Genomic DNA, 11117 nt, shown 5'->3' on the forward strand with positions numbered 1-11117 from the left:
TTCACATCATTGACTAACCTCTTACTGTCAGAGTCTTCATTCCATACTAGGAGATGCAGTGTATTCACATTTCCATTTTAATCACAGCCTCTGAGGGTTGGAAGGGAACCTGGAGGTCACCAAGCCCAGCTCACATAGGAGCCCTGTCCACAGCTCCCGTACCAGACAGCGTTTTAGCCCTTCCGTGCACACTTGCGGTAGAGGGAAGTGCCCTGTTCTGCAGCGCAGCCCATCCCGTTACCGGAGCACGCCTGACGTCAGGGATCCTCCTTACTTTTAACGGTCACCTGTCTCCTAGTGACACTCAGCCATTACTGAGGTTGTCTCTAGTGCTGTGCAGAATAAGTCTGTTACATGTTAGACATCTTATCTCTTCTCTTGTCCTCCTTTTATTCTGTCTATGCCTTTGATTATTCCTGATACAGTGTTTTCTTCCTCATTTGTTTCTTTAGATTTTGGTGGAAACAATTTAGCTTACAACTGCTGTTTGCTCCCCAAAATTGAAAACAAAAACACATTAGGAACATAAGTTTCTGTCACCAGAATATTTAGTCCCTTTTATTAAATTATATATATAGAGAGAGAGTTCCTTTGCATAATTCTCTAATTATGCTAATTTATGCATCTATGATGCGTACTGTTCCTGTTAGGCTGGTAATAGATGCCAAACTAATATTTCACTGACCAAAAATCTGTCCCTGAATTGGTGATTCCTTAACTTGGTATTATCTTCTGGGAACATTTTAGGGCAAGATAAAAAGAGGTTCTTGCAAACACCAAAAAAAAAACGGAGACAAGAACCAACAAGCTTTTCAAGGTAGGATCATGTTTTAAATTGATATAGTGTCAGGTGTTCTCATAGGAGCTCAGCAGCAGAATGGAACAGAAATTAAGATGGTCTATAAGCCCACTTACGGAGAATACAAAGTATCTCAAACTAAACATCACAAAAGAAGAGAATGTGCATACTTATAGATACAAACAAACACATGGGCTAATAGACACCACCTTCCTATGTATACAAAAGGGGATATCTGGACACATTCAAACATAAGGACAGAACCAAACTGAAAATCATGCACAGCTCTGTGGCAGGTAGAATTACTCTCAGCTATGGAGTATGCACTTATCAACCACAGCCACAGTAATAGGACCGACATGACCCTCCAAATTGGTTTTCTGCATGGAAACAGGTGTCTCTGTCAGCAAGGAATGAAAAACACTGGGAGAGAAGCAGCCTCACCTGCCAGGCCCCTGGGAGTTACCTATAGGCCTGAATATACAGGTGTAGATAAGCACAAAGAGAAAAGCTTTAAGAGAAAGATGCATGAAGTGGAAAGTGCCAAAAATGGTGCATGAGTGGCTAGGGAGGTCTGGGTGAGAAAGAGGTCAATTAGAAAAAAGAGGAATCATATTAGGAAAAAAAATGAAATCCTCCATTTTACATTAATCAAATTGTTTTAGTTTCTCATCCCCAGTTATAAACTGGATCAAACCATCATGGTCTCAGAGACAGAGGAAGGATTTGGCCAGTCTTATGTCTAAGGCCAGCAAGCACTTGGAACACTGTGAAATTATCAACTATAACAACAGTTTAGAATGAGTTTTTTCAGATGTACAGCTGGCTGAGAAAGGAAAAAAATAAAAAGACATTAAATCTAGAAAAATGTGTGTCTCTTTTTAAAAAATTCTTCCATTTTCTTAATATCTAGGGATGGAAGGAGTATTAGAAGGACAGAAATAATGTTACAGGTAGAACGTGAAGTTGAGGTAAAAACAATACAGTAATTCAGGTATTTGGGGGTTTTTTTTTCTACTTTGATAATAACAAAGGTCAGCATAGACATGCAGTAAAGTGATTTTTATGGATTTTTATCAACTTAAGTAACAACACAGTCTTCTCCATGGAGAATTTATTATAGCTGTTTCATCATTGCTGGTTTGGCTATCTGCCCAGGAGGCTTCTTCAGTTATGTCATGTACCTCTTAACCTGATAGGGATTCTTCCTATCTGGGATTGCTGCTAAGAAGCTCTTCTTTTATTATTATTTCCCCCAATAATATTTTTATCCTTTACAGTTTAAAGATCAAGGAACAGAGAGAGTAAGGACCTTGAGGAGGTTGGAGTTGATGGGATCTGGTGGTGGGGTTAAATGCAGCTAAGGGAGGTTGCCCTCCACAGCGTCAGGAGAAAAGATTGGGAACAACTAGAGAGAAGTCAGCAGGTGGCAAGGGAGGACGATTAATGCTTTCTCTCTTGATTGCTGCAGTTCCTGATAATGTAGGAGACAAGACAATTGTGAGCTGGGAAAACTCGAGAAGAGTAGTGAAGATTTGAAATAGCTGTTGAGGGAGTTTGGACGGAGCGACGACTAAGGAGGACACTGGGGAGAGTGGGATCCTGTCCTCACCACGGTTCCAGTCCTCGTGGCTGGGGGACTCTGCAGCGGTCGTTCACTCTGCTGCTGGAGCATCTGGAGTAACACAGTTCACAGGAAGGATTCTGCAGAGCAGCAAGGAGCAAGGGGTGCAGGTATACCAAGGAGTAAAACAGTGGACTATGGTGTGTTGTCTAGGTGGGGTGTAAATGAGAAGATGAGGTTAGGATTAAAATTATTAACTGGAAGAAAAGTAGAGGACTTAATAGGAGATATTTCTACGGTTAAGAAGATAGTATATTGGAAGTAAGAAAAGTAGTGAGCAAGAATACTAAGTTGTAGTCAGAGAGCAAAATATTTAAGATTTCAGAGATGGAATAATTCTGTTACAACAAAGTCACACTTGTTCCAATTGGAAAGGATCACTGAAATGGAGTGGAAGTGAGGGCAAACAGAGTTGAAGATGTCAAGGAAATGTTAGTCTGAGACATTCAGTGGGTTAACGGTGTGGACATTTAAATCACCCAAGCAGTTAGTAGGATCAGAGATGCAGAAAAATGCCATGAGTCAAGAGCCAAAATCTCCTGAAAAAGTGATTGGGTGAGCATGGATTTGGCTAAGTGGCAGAGGAGGTAAGATTAAATTGCAGGAATGTCAAATTGTTTTTATTTGGTGAAGAGGAAAGGGTTTGAACAGTAAAAGGAAGTAAGAACATTCTCCCCCCACAGGCCCTCTGGTGCCCAGAGAGTGAGAAAATGAGCAGTTTCCAATGGATAATCTAGGGAGGTGGCATCCTTGGGGATGGGAAGTAGAGGCACGTCAGTTCATAGTTGCTCCACAGAGGTTCAGAGCAGGAAGCAACCAAGGTGGAATGAAAGAAGGCAGTAACCCGAGGGCCTAGGATTTGGAACAGTGATGAAGGACATAAAGAACAAATGACAGGATAGCATTAGCCAATTGAGACAATGATTTAAAGATGTGTCTGCGCTCATTCACACAGAGGGACTGGGTGAAGCAAGATGGCATTTGTTGTCTGTGCCTCCTTGCAAAGAAGCCCTATTACAGAAGGTAGAGAAGTCAGAAATGAATATTTATCGCACTGTAGATAAATTATCTCATTTAGTCTTCATAAAAACTCCAGAATGTAGGCATAATTATCCTCATTTTTTAATAGATGAAGACATAGAAACTCAGAGAGGTGAAATACTTCTTCTAAGGTTAGTAACTCCAGCAAGGGCTTAGTACAGAAATCCAAACCCAGGCTTGTCTGAACTTTCGTTCTCTTGTACCAATTTAGTAGAATTGACATCTAATTCTGGATCCACACTTTCTCTAGTGAGTCAGTTAATTTCTAAGTCTGATTCTTTATCTCAAAAATATAGCCATAATGTCAACTTTGCCTAACACTGACTTTTTAAATGACAAGTTAGATGTTTGTAGAAACAGTCTGAAATAATCATATAAAACTCTACATACTTACATCAATCCGTTCATTTATGAATCTACTCTTTTTGTACCCTTAAATCCAGGTAAATATACAGGTAAAAATACAGATAAATAAATTACTCAATTATTCAGGCTTTAAATGTAATCTTGTTTCTATAGCATAATACTATATGAGGAATGACTAGATACAGAAAGTAGAAATATTTAACTTTAAGATAAGACCGAACTGTTTTCTAGAAGAGAAAGTTTCTCCAACAGTGTAGAAGGGATCATGTTCATTCACATTCTTTTCACCACTTGGTATTATAATATTTCTTTGTCATTGCCCATATCTACTGGGAGAAAAGTGGTATCTCATGGTGGTCTTCACTTGCATTACTCTGATTACTAATGAGGCTGAACATCTCTTCGTTTATTGATCATGAATGTTTTCCTATTCTGTGAAATGTCTGTTAATACTTTTTGTTCATTTTTCTATTGTGGTTATTGCCCTTTTCTATTAAGATACTCCCATTTTAGAAATGTTGAGTTTGCATCAAGAAGAGGAAGTAAGGTGTACAAAACCCACAGTAACTTGGTAGAAGAGCCTGAACTAGGACTGAACTAATCCAGTATTTTATGTCATGGCTTCCTTTCCACTGAGATTCCTCCTCTTCAAACAGAGGGGCACCTGGGTGAGGCCATTTGCACGGGATTGTGTGGAATATCCAGCTAGGATGGTTCTTGTTACTTCAGCTTTATTTTTCCAACAGAAATGTAACAAAATGTGCCAGACACATCAATTACAAGGGAACCCTGTCAATTCTGATGATACATGGAATTTGTTGTAAAGCAACCACTAGAACAGAACTCCCAGTCTGGAGAAAGATGGGGGTCAATGTAGATATGATTTGAAACCTTGCATAAGATATATGATAGGCATTAGAGGAATGACATTTGGAGCAGAAAATAATAAAATGTGACTTGCTAGAGAGGCTGGCTGGCTGATCAGATTTAGATTTTATTACTACAGCTTCCTTCGCCTTTGTTTCGTGGTATTTATAACACGCTTGATAACTCGCCATTCTTCCCCCTTTGATTGCATATGAGAAAAGAGGGAGTAGGGGATTGGCATGTGAGAAGACAGGGGGAAGTGATTTTCTGTCATTTCTAATGATATCCTCAAATAATAACTTGAGATCTGGAAGGGAAGAATACTGCACAAGGGCAATATTTTAGTGAGTTCACTCATTCATCAATTCATTCATTCCTCCCTCCTTCCCACCCCCATTATTCATCATTTTGAGCACTGAATCATTTTCCTTGAACAATGTGCTGAGATGAACTAGAGGGAAATCGTATTTTTCTACTGAGTGGCATCCTGTGGTCTATATGCATTCTTTGTCTCTTTTCCTGCTGTCAGTTTTCCAGGTTCTGCCACCCTATCTTGCCTTCTTGCTCTTTTCTTTCTCCTCCTTCTTCAGTGGCTCTCAGATTGAGGAGAAAATAGTGTTTATGAAGCCTTTTGTATGCAACTCAGATTGCTCCCCTATCAGATGCACAGGATCTGGCTTCCTAACCCCTTAAATATTGCAATGAAACCACAGATCTTCAAGGTGGGTGGGAGCAGAATGTGGCCCATTGGTCAGTCCCAGTGCATTCTGTGAGATGAACCCTATGGATAGTGGGCTGATTGTCAGAAAGACGTAAGTAGATGGATGGGCTTGTGGGGGTGTGGGAAGAGAAGAGACCTTTGAAGACACCAACCATCTCTTTCCAATATTTGGTACAGGACAAATAGTTCTTTCTTTCCAATAGGACAATATAAAATATAATATTTATAATTACACTGTGTTCTGTCATTACAGAGTGCAAAACATTCTTTTCAAAGCAATATTTTAAATTAATTTCTCTCTTACCTCCCTTGATTTTTCTCCTCCTTAATTCTTTCTACTGTTATTCCCATATTTACTCTATTGATTTATAGAATTAATTAAGCTATTATTGAAGACCTTATAATCCAAACATGCTGTTTTACAGAAGAGGAACTGAGGTCCAGGGGCATCGTTCAGCATGCTTAAATTCTTAAATCCTTAAACTCTGGTCTTCTGACTTCTAGACCATTATCTTCTACTCTTTATGGCCAAAATTTATACTCTAGGAAACTCCCTCTTGGATATCTTCTGACATAGCCTTGTAAACTATCTCCTTTTTTCTTTTTTCTTTCTTTTTTTTAATATTCAGAGACTGAATATCCAGGTGCTCCACATTTCCCTAGGTTAGCTGTCAGTATCAATAACACTGACTTCCTGGTATTGATAAATAGATTTTGCAGTTGCCTCATGGGGTCATTATCTTCTGTTTCAGCTTTACCAAAATGCAATTCAGTATGGAGATAGTTTTTCTGGTGTACTTGTTTTCTGGGATTCTCCAAGATCACAAATATCTTGGTTATAGGAGTGGTTTAATTTATTTTACCTGTCCTTAGGAACCCGTATTTAGTAAAATCTCACATAAAATGTGACAGTTATGCCACATGCATGATAATTCAATCAACAAATGTTCACTGAATACCTGACATATGCATTCTCCTGACAGGCAGTGAAAATATACAGGATAGGTATGATTCTTGCCCTCAGAGAGCTCATAGGCAGCGGCAGAAACAGACATGGGAACAAAAATTTTTAGTTCTATGCTAGATCAGGCATTGTATGCCTTGAAAAACGAGCCACTTTTTTCAGGCTGACAAAGCAAGTTAAGGGAAGGCACAGCAGCCTCAATATGGTGGTGCCTGTGGGCTCAGGGTGGTACCCTTACATCCCCCTCAGCTTGTGACCATCAGTGACGCAGCCTAGAGTGGACGCAGTAGGACTTGTCTATGCAGCAGGATAGTGCCCCAAAGAGACACCTGCATTCTTCCTACCAGTGGGCCTCCATCCTCTGACCATGATGATGAGAGGGGAGCTTGGGCCAAAGATGAACTACTCAAATATGTAACAAGGCATCAATCCTGGTGGAGAAATGGCTTTTTAAACATGGGAGGAAGCCTTCAGAGCTCAGCTACTTATGCCAGTCAAAACTTTGTGTTCTTGTAACACAGAGTGTGAGTGGCATCTTGATAAGCTACCAGAATGGAGGAGGAAATGGTCCAAGGTCAACCAATCTGTCTCTCCTGTTCTCTACTTTATTATACACATGTATGCATGTTTTCCCCCACAAGATCATTGTTCACAGTTGGTGACCTGTTTGAGCAAATAAACCAGGTATACGTGTTTAGCTTTATGTGGAATCTCCAACTTTCACCACTCTATTTTTTGCTTGTTGTTCATCTTACTTCTAGGATCAAAAGAAGGTAAATCCTTCCACAATTCTGTCAGCTTCTTCCTCCACATTACCTGTCTTTCCATAAGGTCCCATGGACTTGCATCTTATCATCTACGTTTATTAATTCAGCTTATTTGGTTCCTTTTGGCTAACCCTCTTGTGTTTTCCTTTTCACATTCTATGGATTCCTATCTGAATCCCCTTTCTGATTATTTCTCCTGAGTACAATGAGTTCATGGAACTACAAACAACATAGGAAGATCAGAATATAGGAAAAATATGAAAGGCTTTTTATTTTTTTATTTCTTTCTACTTTGTGACTTTTTTTTAACATCTTTATTGGAGTATAACTGCTTTACAATGTTGTGTTAGTTTCTACTGTATAACGAAGTGAATCAGCTATACGTATACATATATCCTCATATCCCCTCTCTCTTGCGTCTCCCTCCCACCTCCCACCCTCCCTATCCCGCCCCTCTAGGTGCTCACAAAGCACGGAGATGATCTCCCTCTGCTATGCGGCTGCTTCCCACTAGCTATCTATTTTACATTTGGTAGTGTATATATGTCCATACCACTCTCTCACCTCGTCCCAGCTTACACTTCCCCCTCCCTGTGTCCTCAAGTCCATTCTCTGAGTCTGCGTCTTTATTCCTGTCCTGCCCCTAGGTTCATCAGAACCATATTTCTTTTTTACAGATTCCATATATATGTGTTAGCATATGGTTTTTGTTCTTCTCTTTCTGACTTACTTCACTCTGTATGACAGACTCTTGGTCCATCCACCTCACTACAAATAACTCAATTTCGTTTCTTTTTATGGCTGAGTAATATTCCATTGTATATATGTGCCACATCTTCTTTATCCATTCATCTGTTGATGGACACTTAGGTTGCTTCCATGTCCTGGCTATTATAAATAGTGCTGCAATGAACGTTGTGGTACATGACTGTTTTTGAATTATGGTTTTCTCAGGGTATATGCCCAGTAGTGGGATTGCTGGGTCATATGGTAGTTCTATTTTTAGTTTTTTAAGGACCTCCATACTGTTCTCCATAGTGGCTGTATCAATTTACATTCCCACCAACAGTGCAAGAGGTTTCCCTTCTCTCCACACCCTCTTCAGCATTTACTGTTTGTAGATTTCTTGATGATGGCCATTCTGACCGGTGTGAGATGATATCTCATTGTAGTTTTGATTTGCATTTCTCTAATGATTAATGATGTTGAGCATTCTTTCATGTGTCTGTTGGCAATCTGTATATCTTCTTTGGAGAAATGTCTATTTAGGTCTTCTGCCCATTTTTGGATTGGGTTGTTCGTTTTTTTGTTATTGAGCTGCATGAGCTGCTTGTAAATCTTGGAGATTAATCCTTTGTCAGTTGCTTCATTTGCAAATATTTTCTCCCATTCTGAGGGTTGTCTTTTGGTCTTGTTTATGGTTTCCTTTGCTGTGCAAAAGCTATTAAGTTTCATTAGGTCCCATTTGTTTATTTTTGTTTTTATTTCCATTCCTCTAGGAGGTGGGTCAAAAAGGATCTTGCTGTGATGTATGTCATAGAGTGTTCTGCCTATGTTATCCTCTAAGAGTTTTATAGTGTCTGGCCTTACATTTAGGTCTTTAATCCATTTTGAGTTTATTTTTGTGTATTGTGTTAGGGAGTGTTCTAATTTCATTCTTTTACATGTACCTTTCCAGTTTTCCCAGCACCACTTATTGAAGAGGCTGTCTTTTCTCCATTGTATACTCTTGCCTCCTTTATCAAAGATAAGGTGACCATATGTGCATGGGTTTTTTTTTTTTAAACATCTTTATTGAAGTATAATTGCCTTACAATGGTGTGTTAGCTTCTGCTTTATAACAAAGTGAATCAGTTATACATATACAATATGTTCCCATTTCTCTTCCCTCTTGCATCTCCCTCCCTCCCACCCTCCCCATCCCACCCCTCTAGGTGGTCACAAAGCACCGAGCTGATCTCCCTGTGCTATGCGGCTGCTTCCCACTAGCTATCTATTTTACATTTGGTAGTGTATATATGTCCATGACACTCTCTCACCCTGTCACATCTCACCCCACCCCCTCCCCGTATCCTCAAGTCCATTCTCTAGTAGGTCTGTGTCTTTATTCCCGTCTTGCCACTAGGTTCTTCATGGCCTTTTTTTTTTTTTTTTTTCCTTAGATTCCATATATATGTGTTAGCATACTGTATTTGTTTTTCTCTTTCTGACTTACTTCACTCTGTATGACAGACTCTAACTCCATCCACCTCATTACAAATACCTCCATTTCATTTCTTTTTATGGCTGAGTAATATTCCATTGTATATATGTGCCACATCTTCTTTATCCATTCATCTGTCAATGGACATTTAGGTTGCTTCCATGTCCTGGCTATTGTAAATAGAGCTGCAATGAACATTTTGGTACATGACTCTTTTTGAACTATGGTTTTCTCAGGGTATATGCCCAGTAGTGGGATTGCTGGTTCGTATGGTAGTTCTATTTGTAGTTTTTTAAGGAACCTCCATACTGTTCTCCATAGTGGCTGTATCAATTTACATTCCCACCAACAGTGCAAGAGTGTTCCCTTTCCTCCACACCCTCTCCAGCATTTATTGTTTGTAGATTTTTTGATGATGGCCATTCTGACCGGTGTGAGATGATATCTCATTGTAGTTTTGATTTGCATTTCTCTAATGATTAATGATGAACATTCTTTCATGTGTCTGTTGGCAATCTGTATATCTTCTTTGGAGAAATGTCTATTTAGGTCTTCTGCCCATTTTTGGATTGGGTTGTTCGTTTTTTTGTTATTGAGCTGCATGAGCTGCTTGTAAATCTTGGAGATTAATCCTTTGTCAGTTGCTTCATTTGCAAATATTTTCTCCCATTCTGATGGTTGTCTTTTGGTCTTGTTTATGGTTTCCTTTGCTGTGCAAAAGCTTTTAAGTTTCATTAGGTCCCATTTGTCTATTTGTGTTCTTATTTCCGTGTGCGTGGGTTTATCGCTGGGATTTCTGTCCTGTTCCACTGATCTGTATTTCTCTTTTTGTGCCAGTACTATACTGTCTTGATTACTGTAGCTTAGTAGTATAGTCTGAAGTCTGGAAGCCTGATTCCTCCTGCTCCGTTTTTCTTTCTCAAGATAGGTTTTGCTGTTTGGGGTCTTTTGTGTTTCCATACAAATTGTGAAATTTTTTGTTCTAGTTCTGTGAAAAATGCCATTGGTAGTTTGATAGGGATTGCATTGTATCTGTAGATTGCTTTGGGTAATATTGTCATTTTCACAATGTTGATTCTTCCAATCCAAGAACATGGTATATCTCTCCATCTGTTTGTATCATCTTTACTTTCTTTCATCAGTGTCTTATAGCTTTCTGCATACAGGTCTTTTGTCTCCTTAGGTAGGTTTATTCCTAGGCATTTTATTCTTTTTGTTGCATTGGTAAAAGAGAGTGTTTCCTTAATTTCTCTTTCAGATTTTTCATCATTAGTGTATAGGAATGCAAGAGATTTCTGTGTATTAATTTTTTATCGTGCTACTTTACCAAATTCATTGATTAGCTCTAGTAGTTTTCTGGTAGCTTCTTTAGGATTCTTTATGTATAGTGTGTCATCTGCAAACACTGACGGCTTTACTTCTTCTTTTCCGATTTGGATTCCTTTTATTTCTTTTTCTTCTCTGATTGCTGTGGCTAAAACTTCCAAAACTATGTTGAATAATAGTAGTGAGAGTGGGTAACCTTGTCTTGTTCCTGATCTTAGAGGAAATGGTTTCAGTTTTTCACCATTGAGAACGATGTTGGCTGTGGGTCTGTCATATATGGCCTTTATTATGCTGAGGTAAGTTTCCCTATGCCTACTTTCTGCAGGGTTTTTATCATAAATGGGTGTTGAATTTTGTTGAAAGCTTTTTCTGCACCTTTTGAGATGATCAGATGGTTTTTATCCTTCAATTTATTAATATGGTGTATCACATTGATTTG

The 11117-nt window shown here is 39.0% G+C and overlaps 1 protein-coding gene across 1 annotated transcript in view; it reads left to right on the plus strand.

Moving 5' to 3' along the window:
- Positions 1–11117, plus strand: part of CHRM2 (cholinergic receptor muscarinic 2) — a 417083-nt gene that overhangs the window by 341350 nt on the left and 64616 nt on the right. The gene's annotated exons all lie outside the window — the stretch shown is intronic.

Source organism: Balaenoptera borealis, assembly GCF_965194805.1.
Source record: "Balaenoptera borealis genome assembly, chromosome: 7".
Taxonomy (NCBI): domain Eukaryota; kingdom Metazoa; phylum Chordata; class Mammalia; order Artiodactyla; family Balaenopteridae; genus Balaenoptera; species Balaenoptera borealis.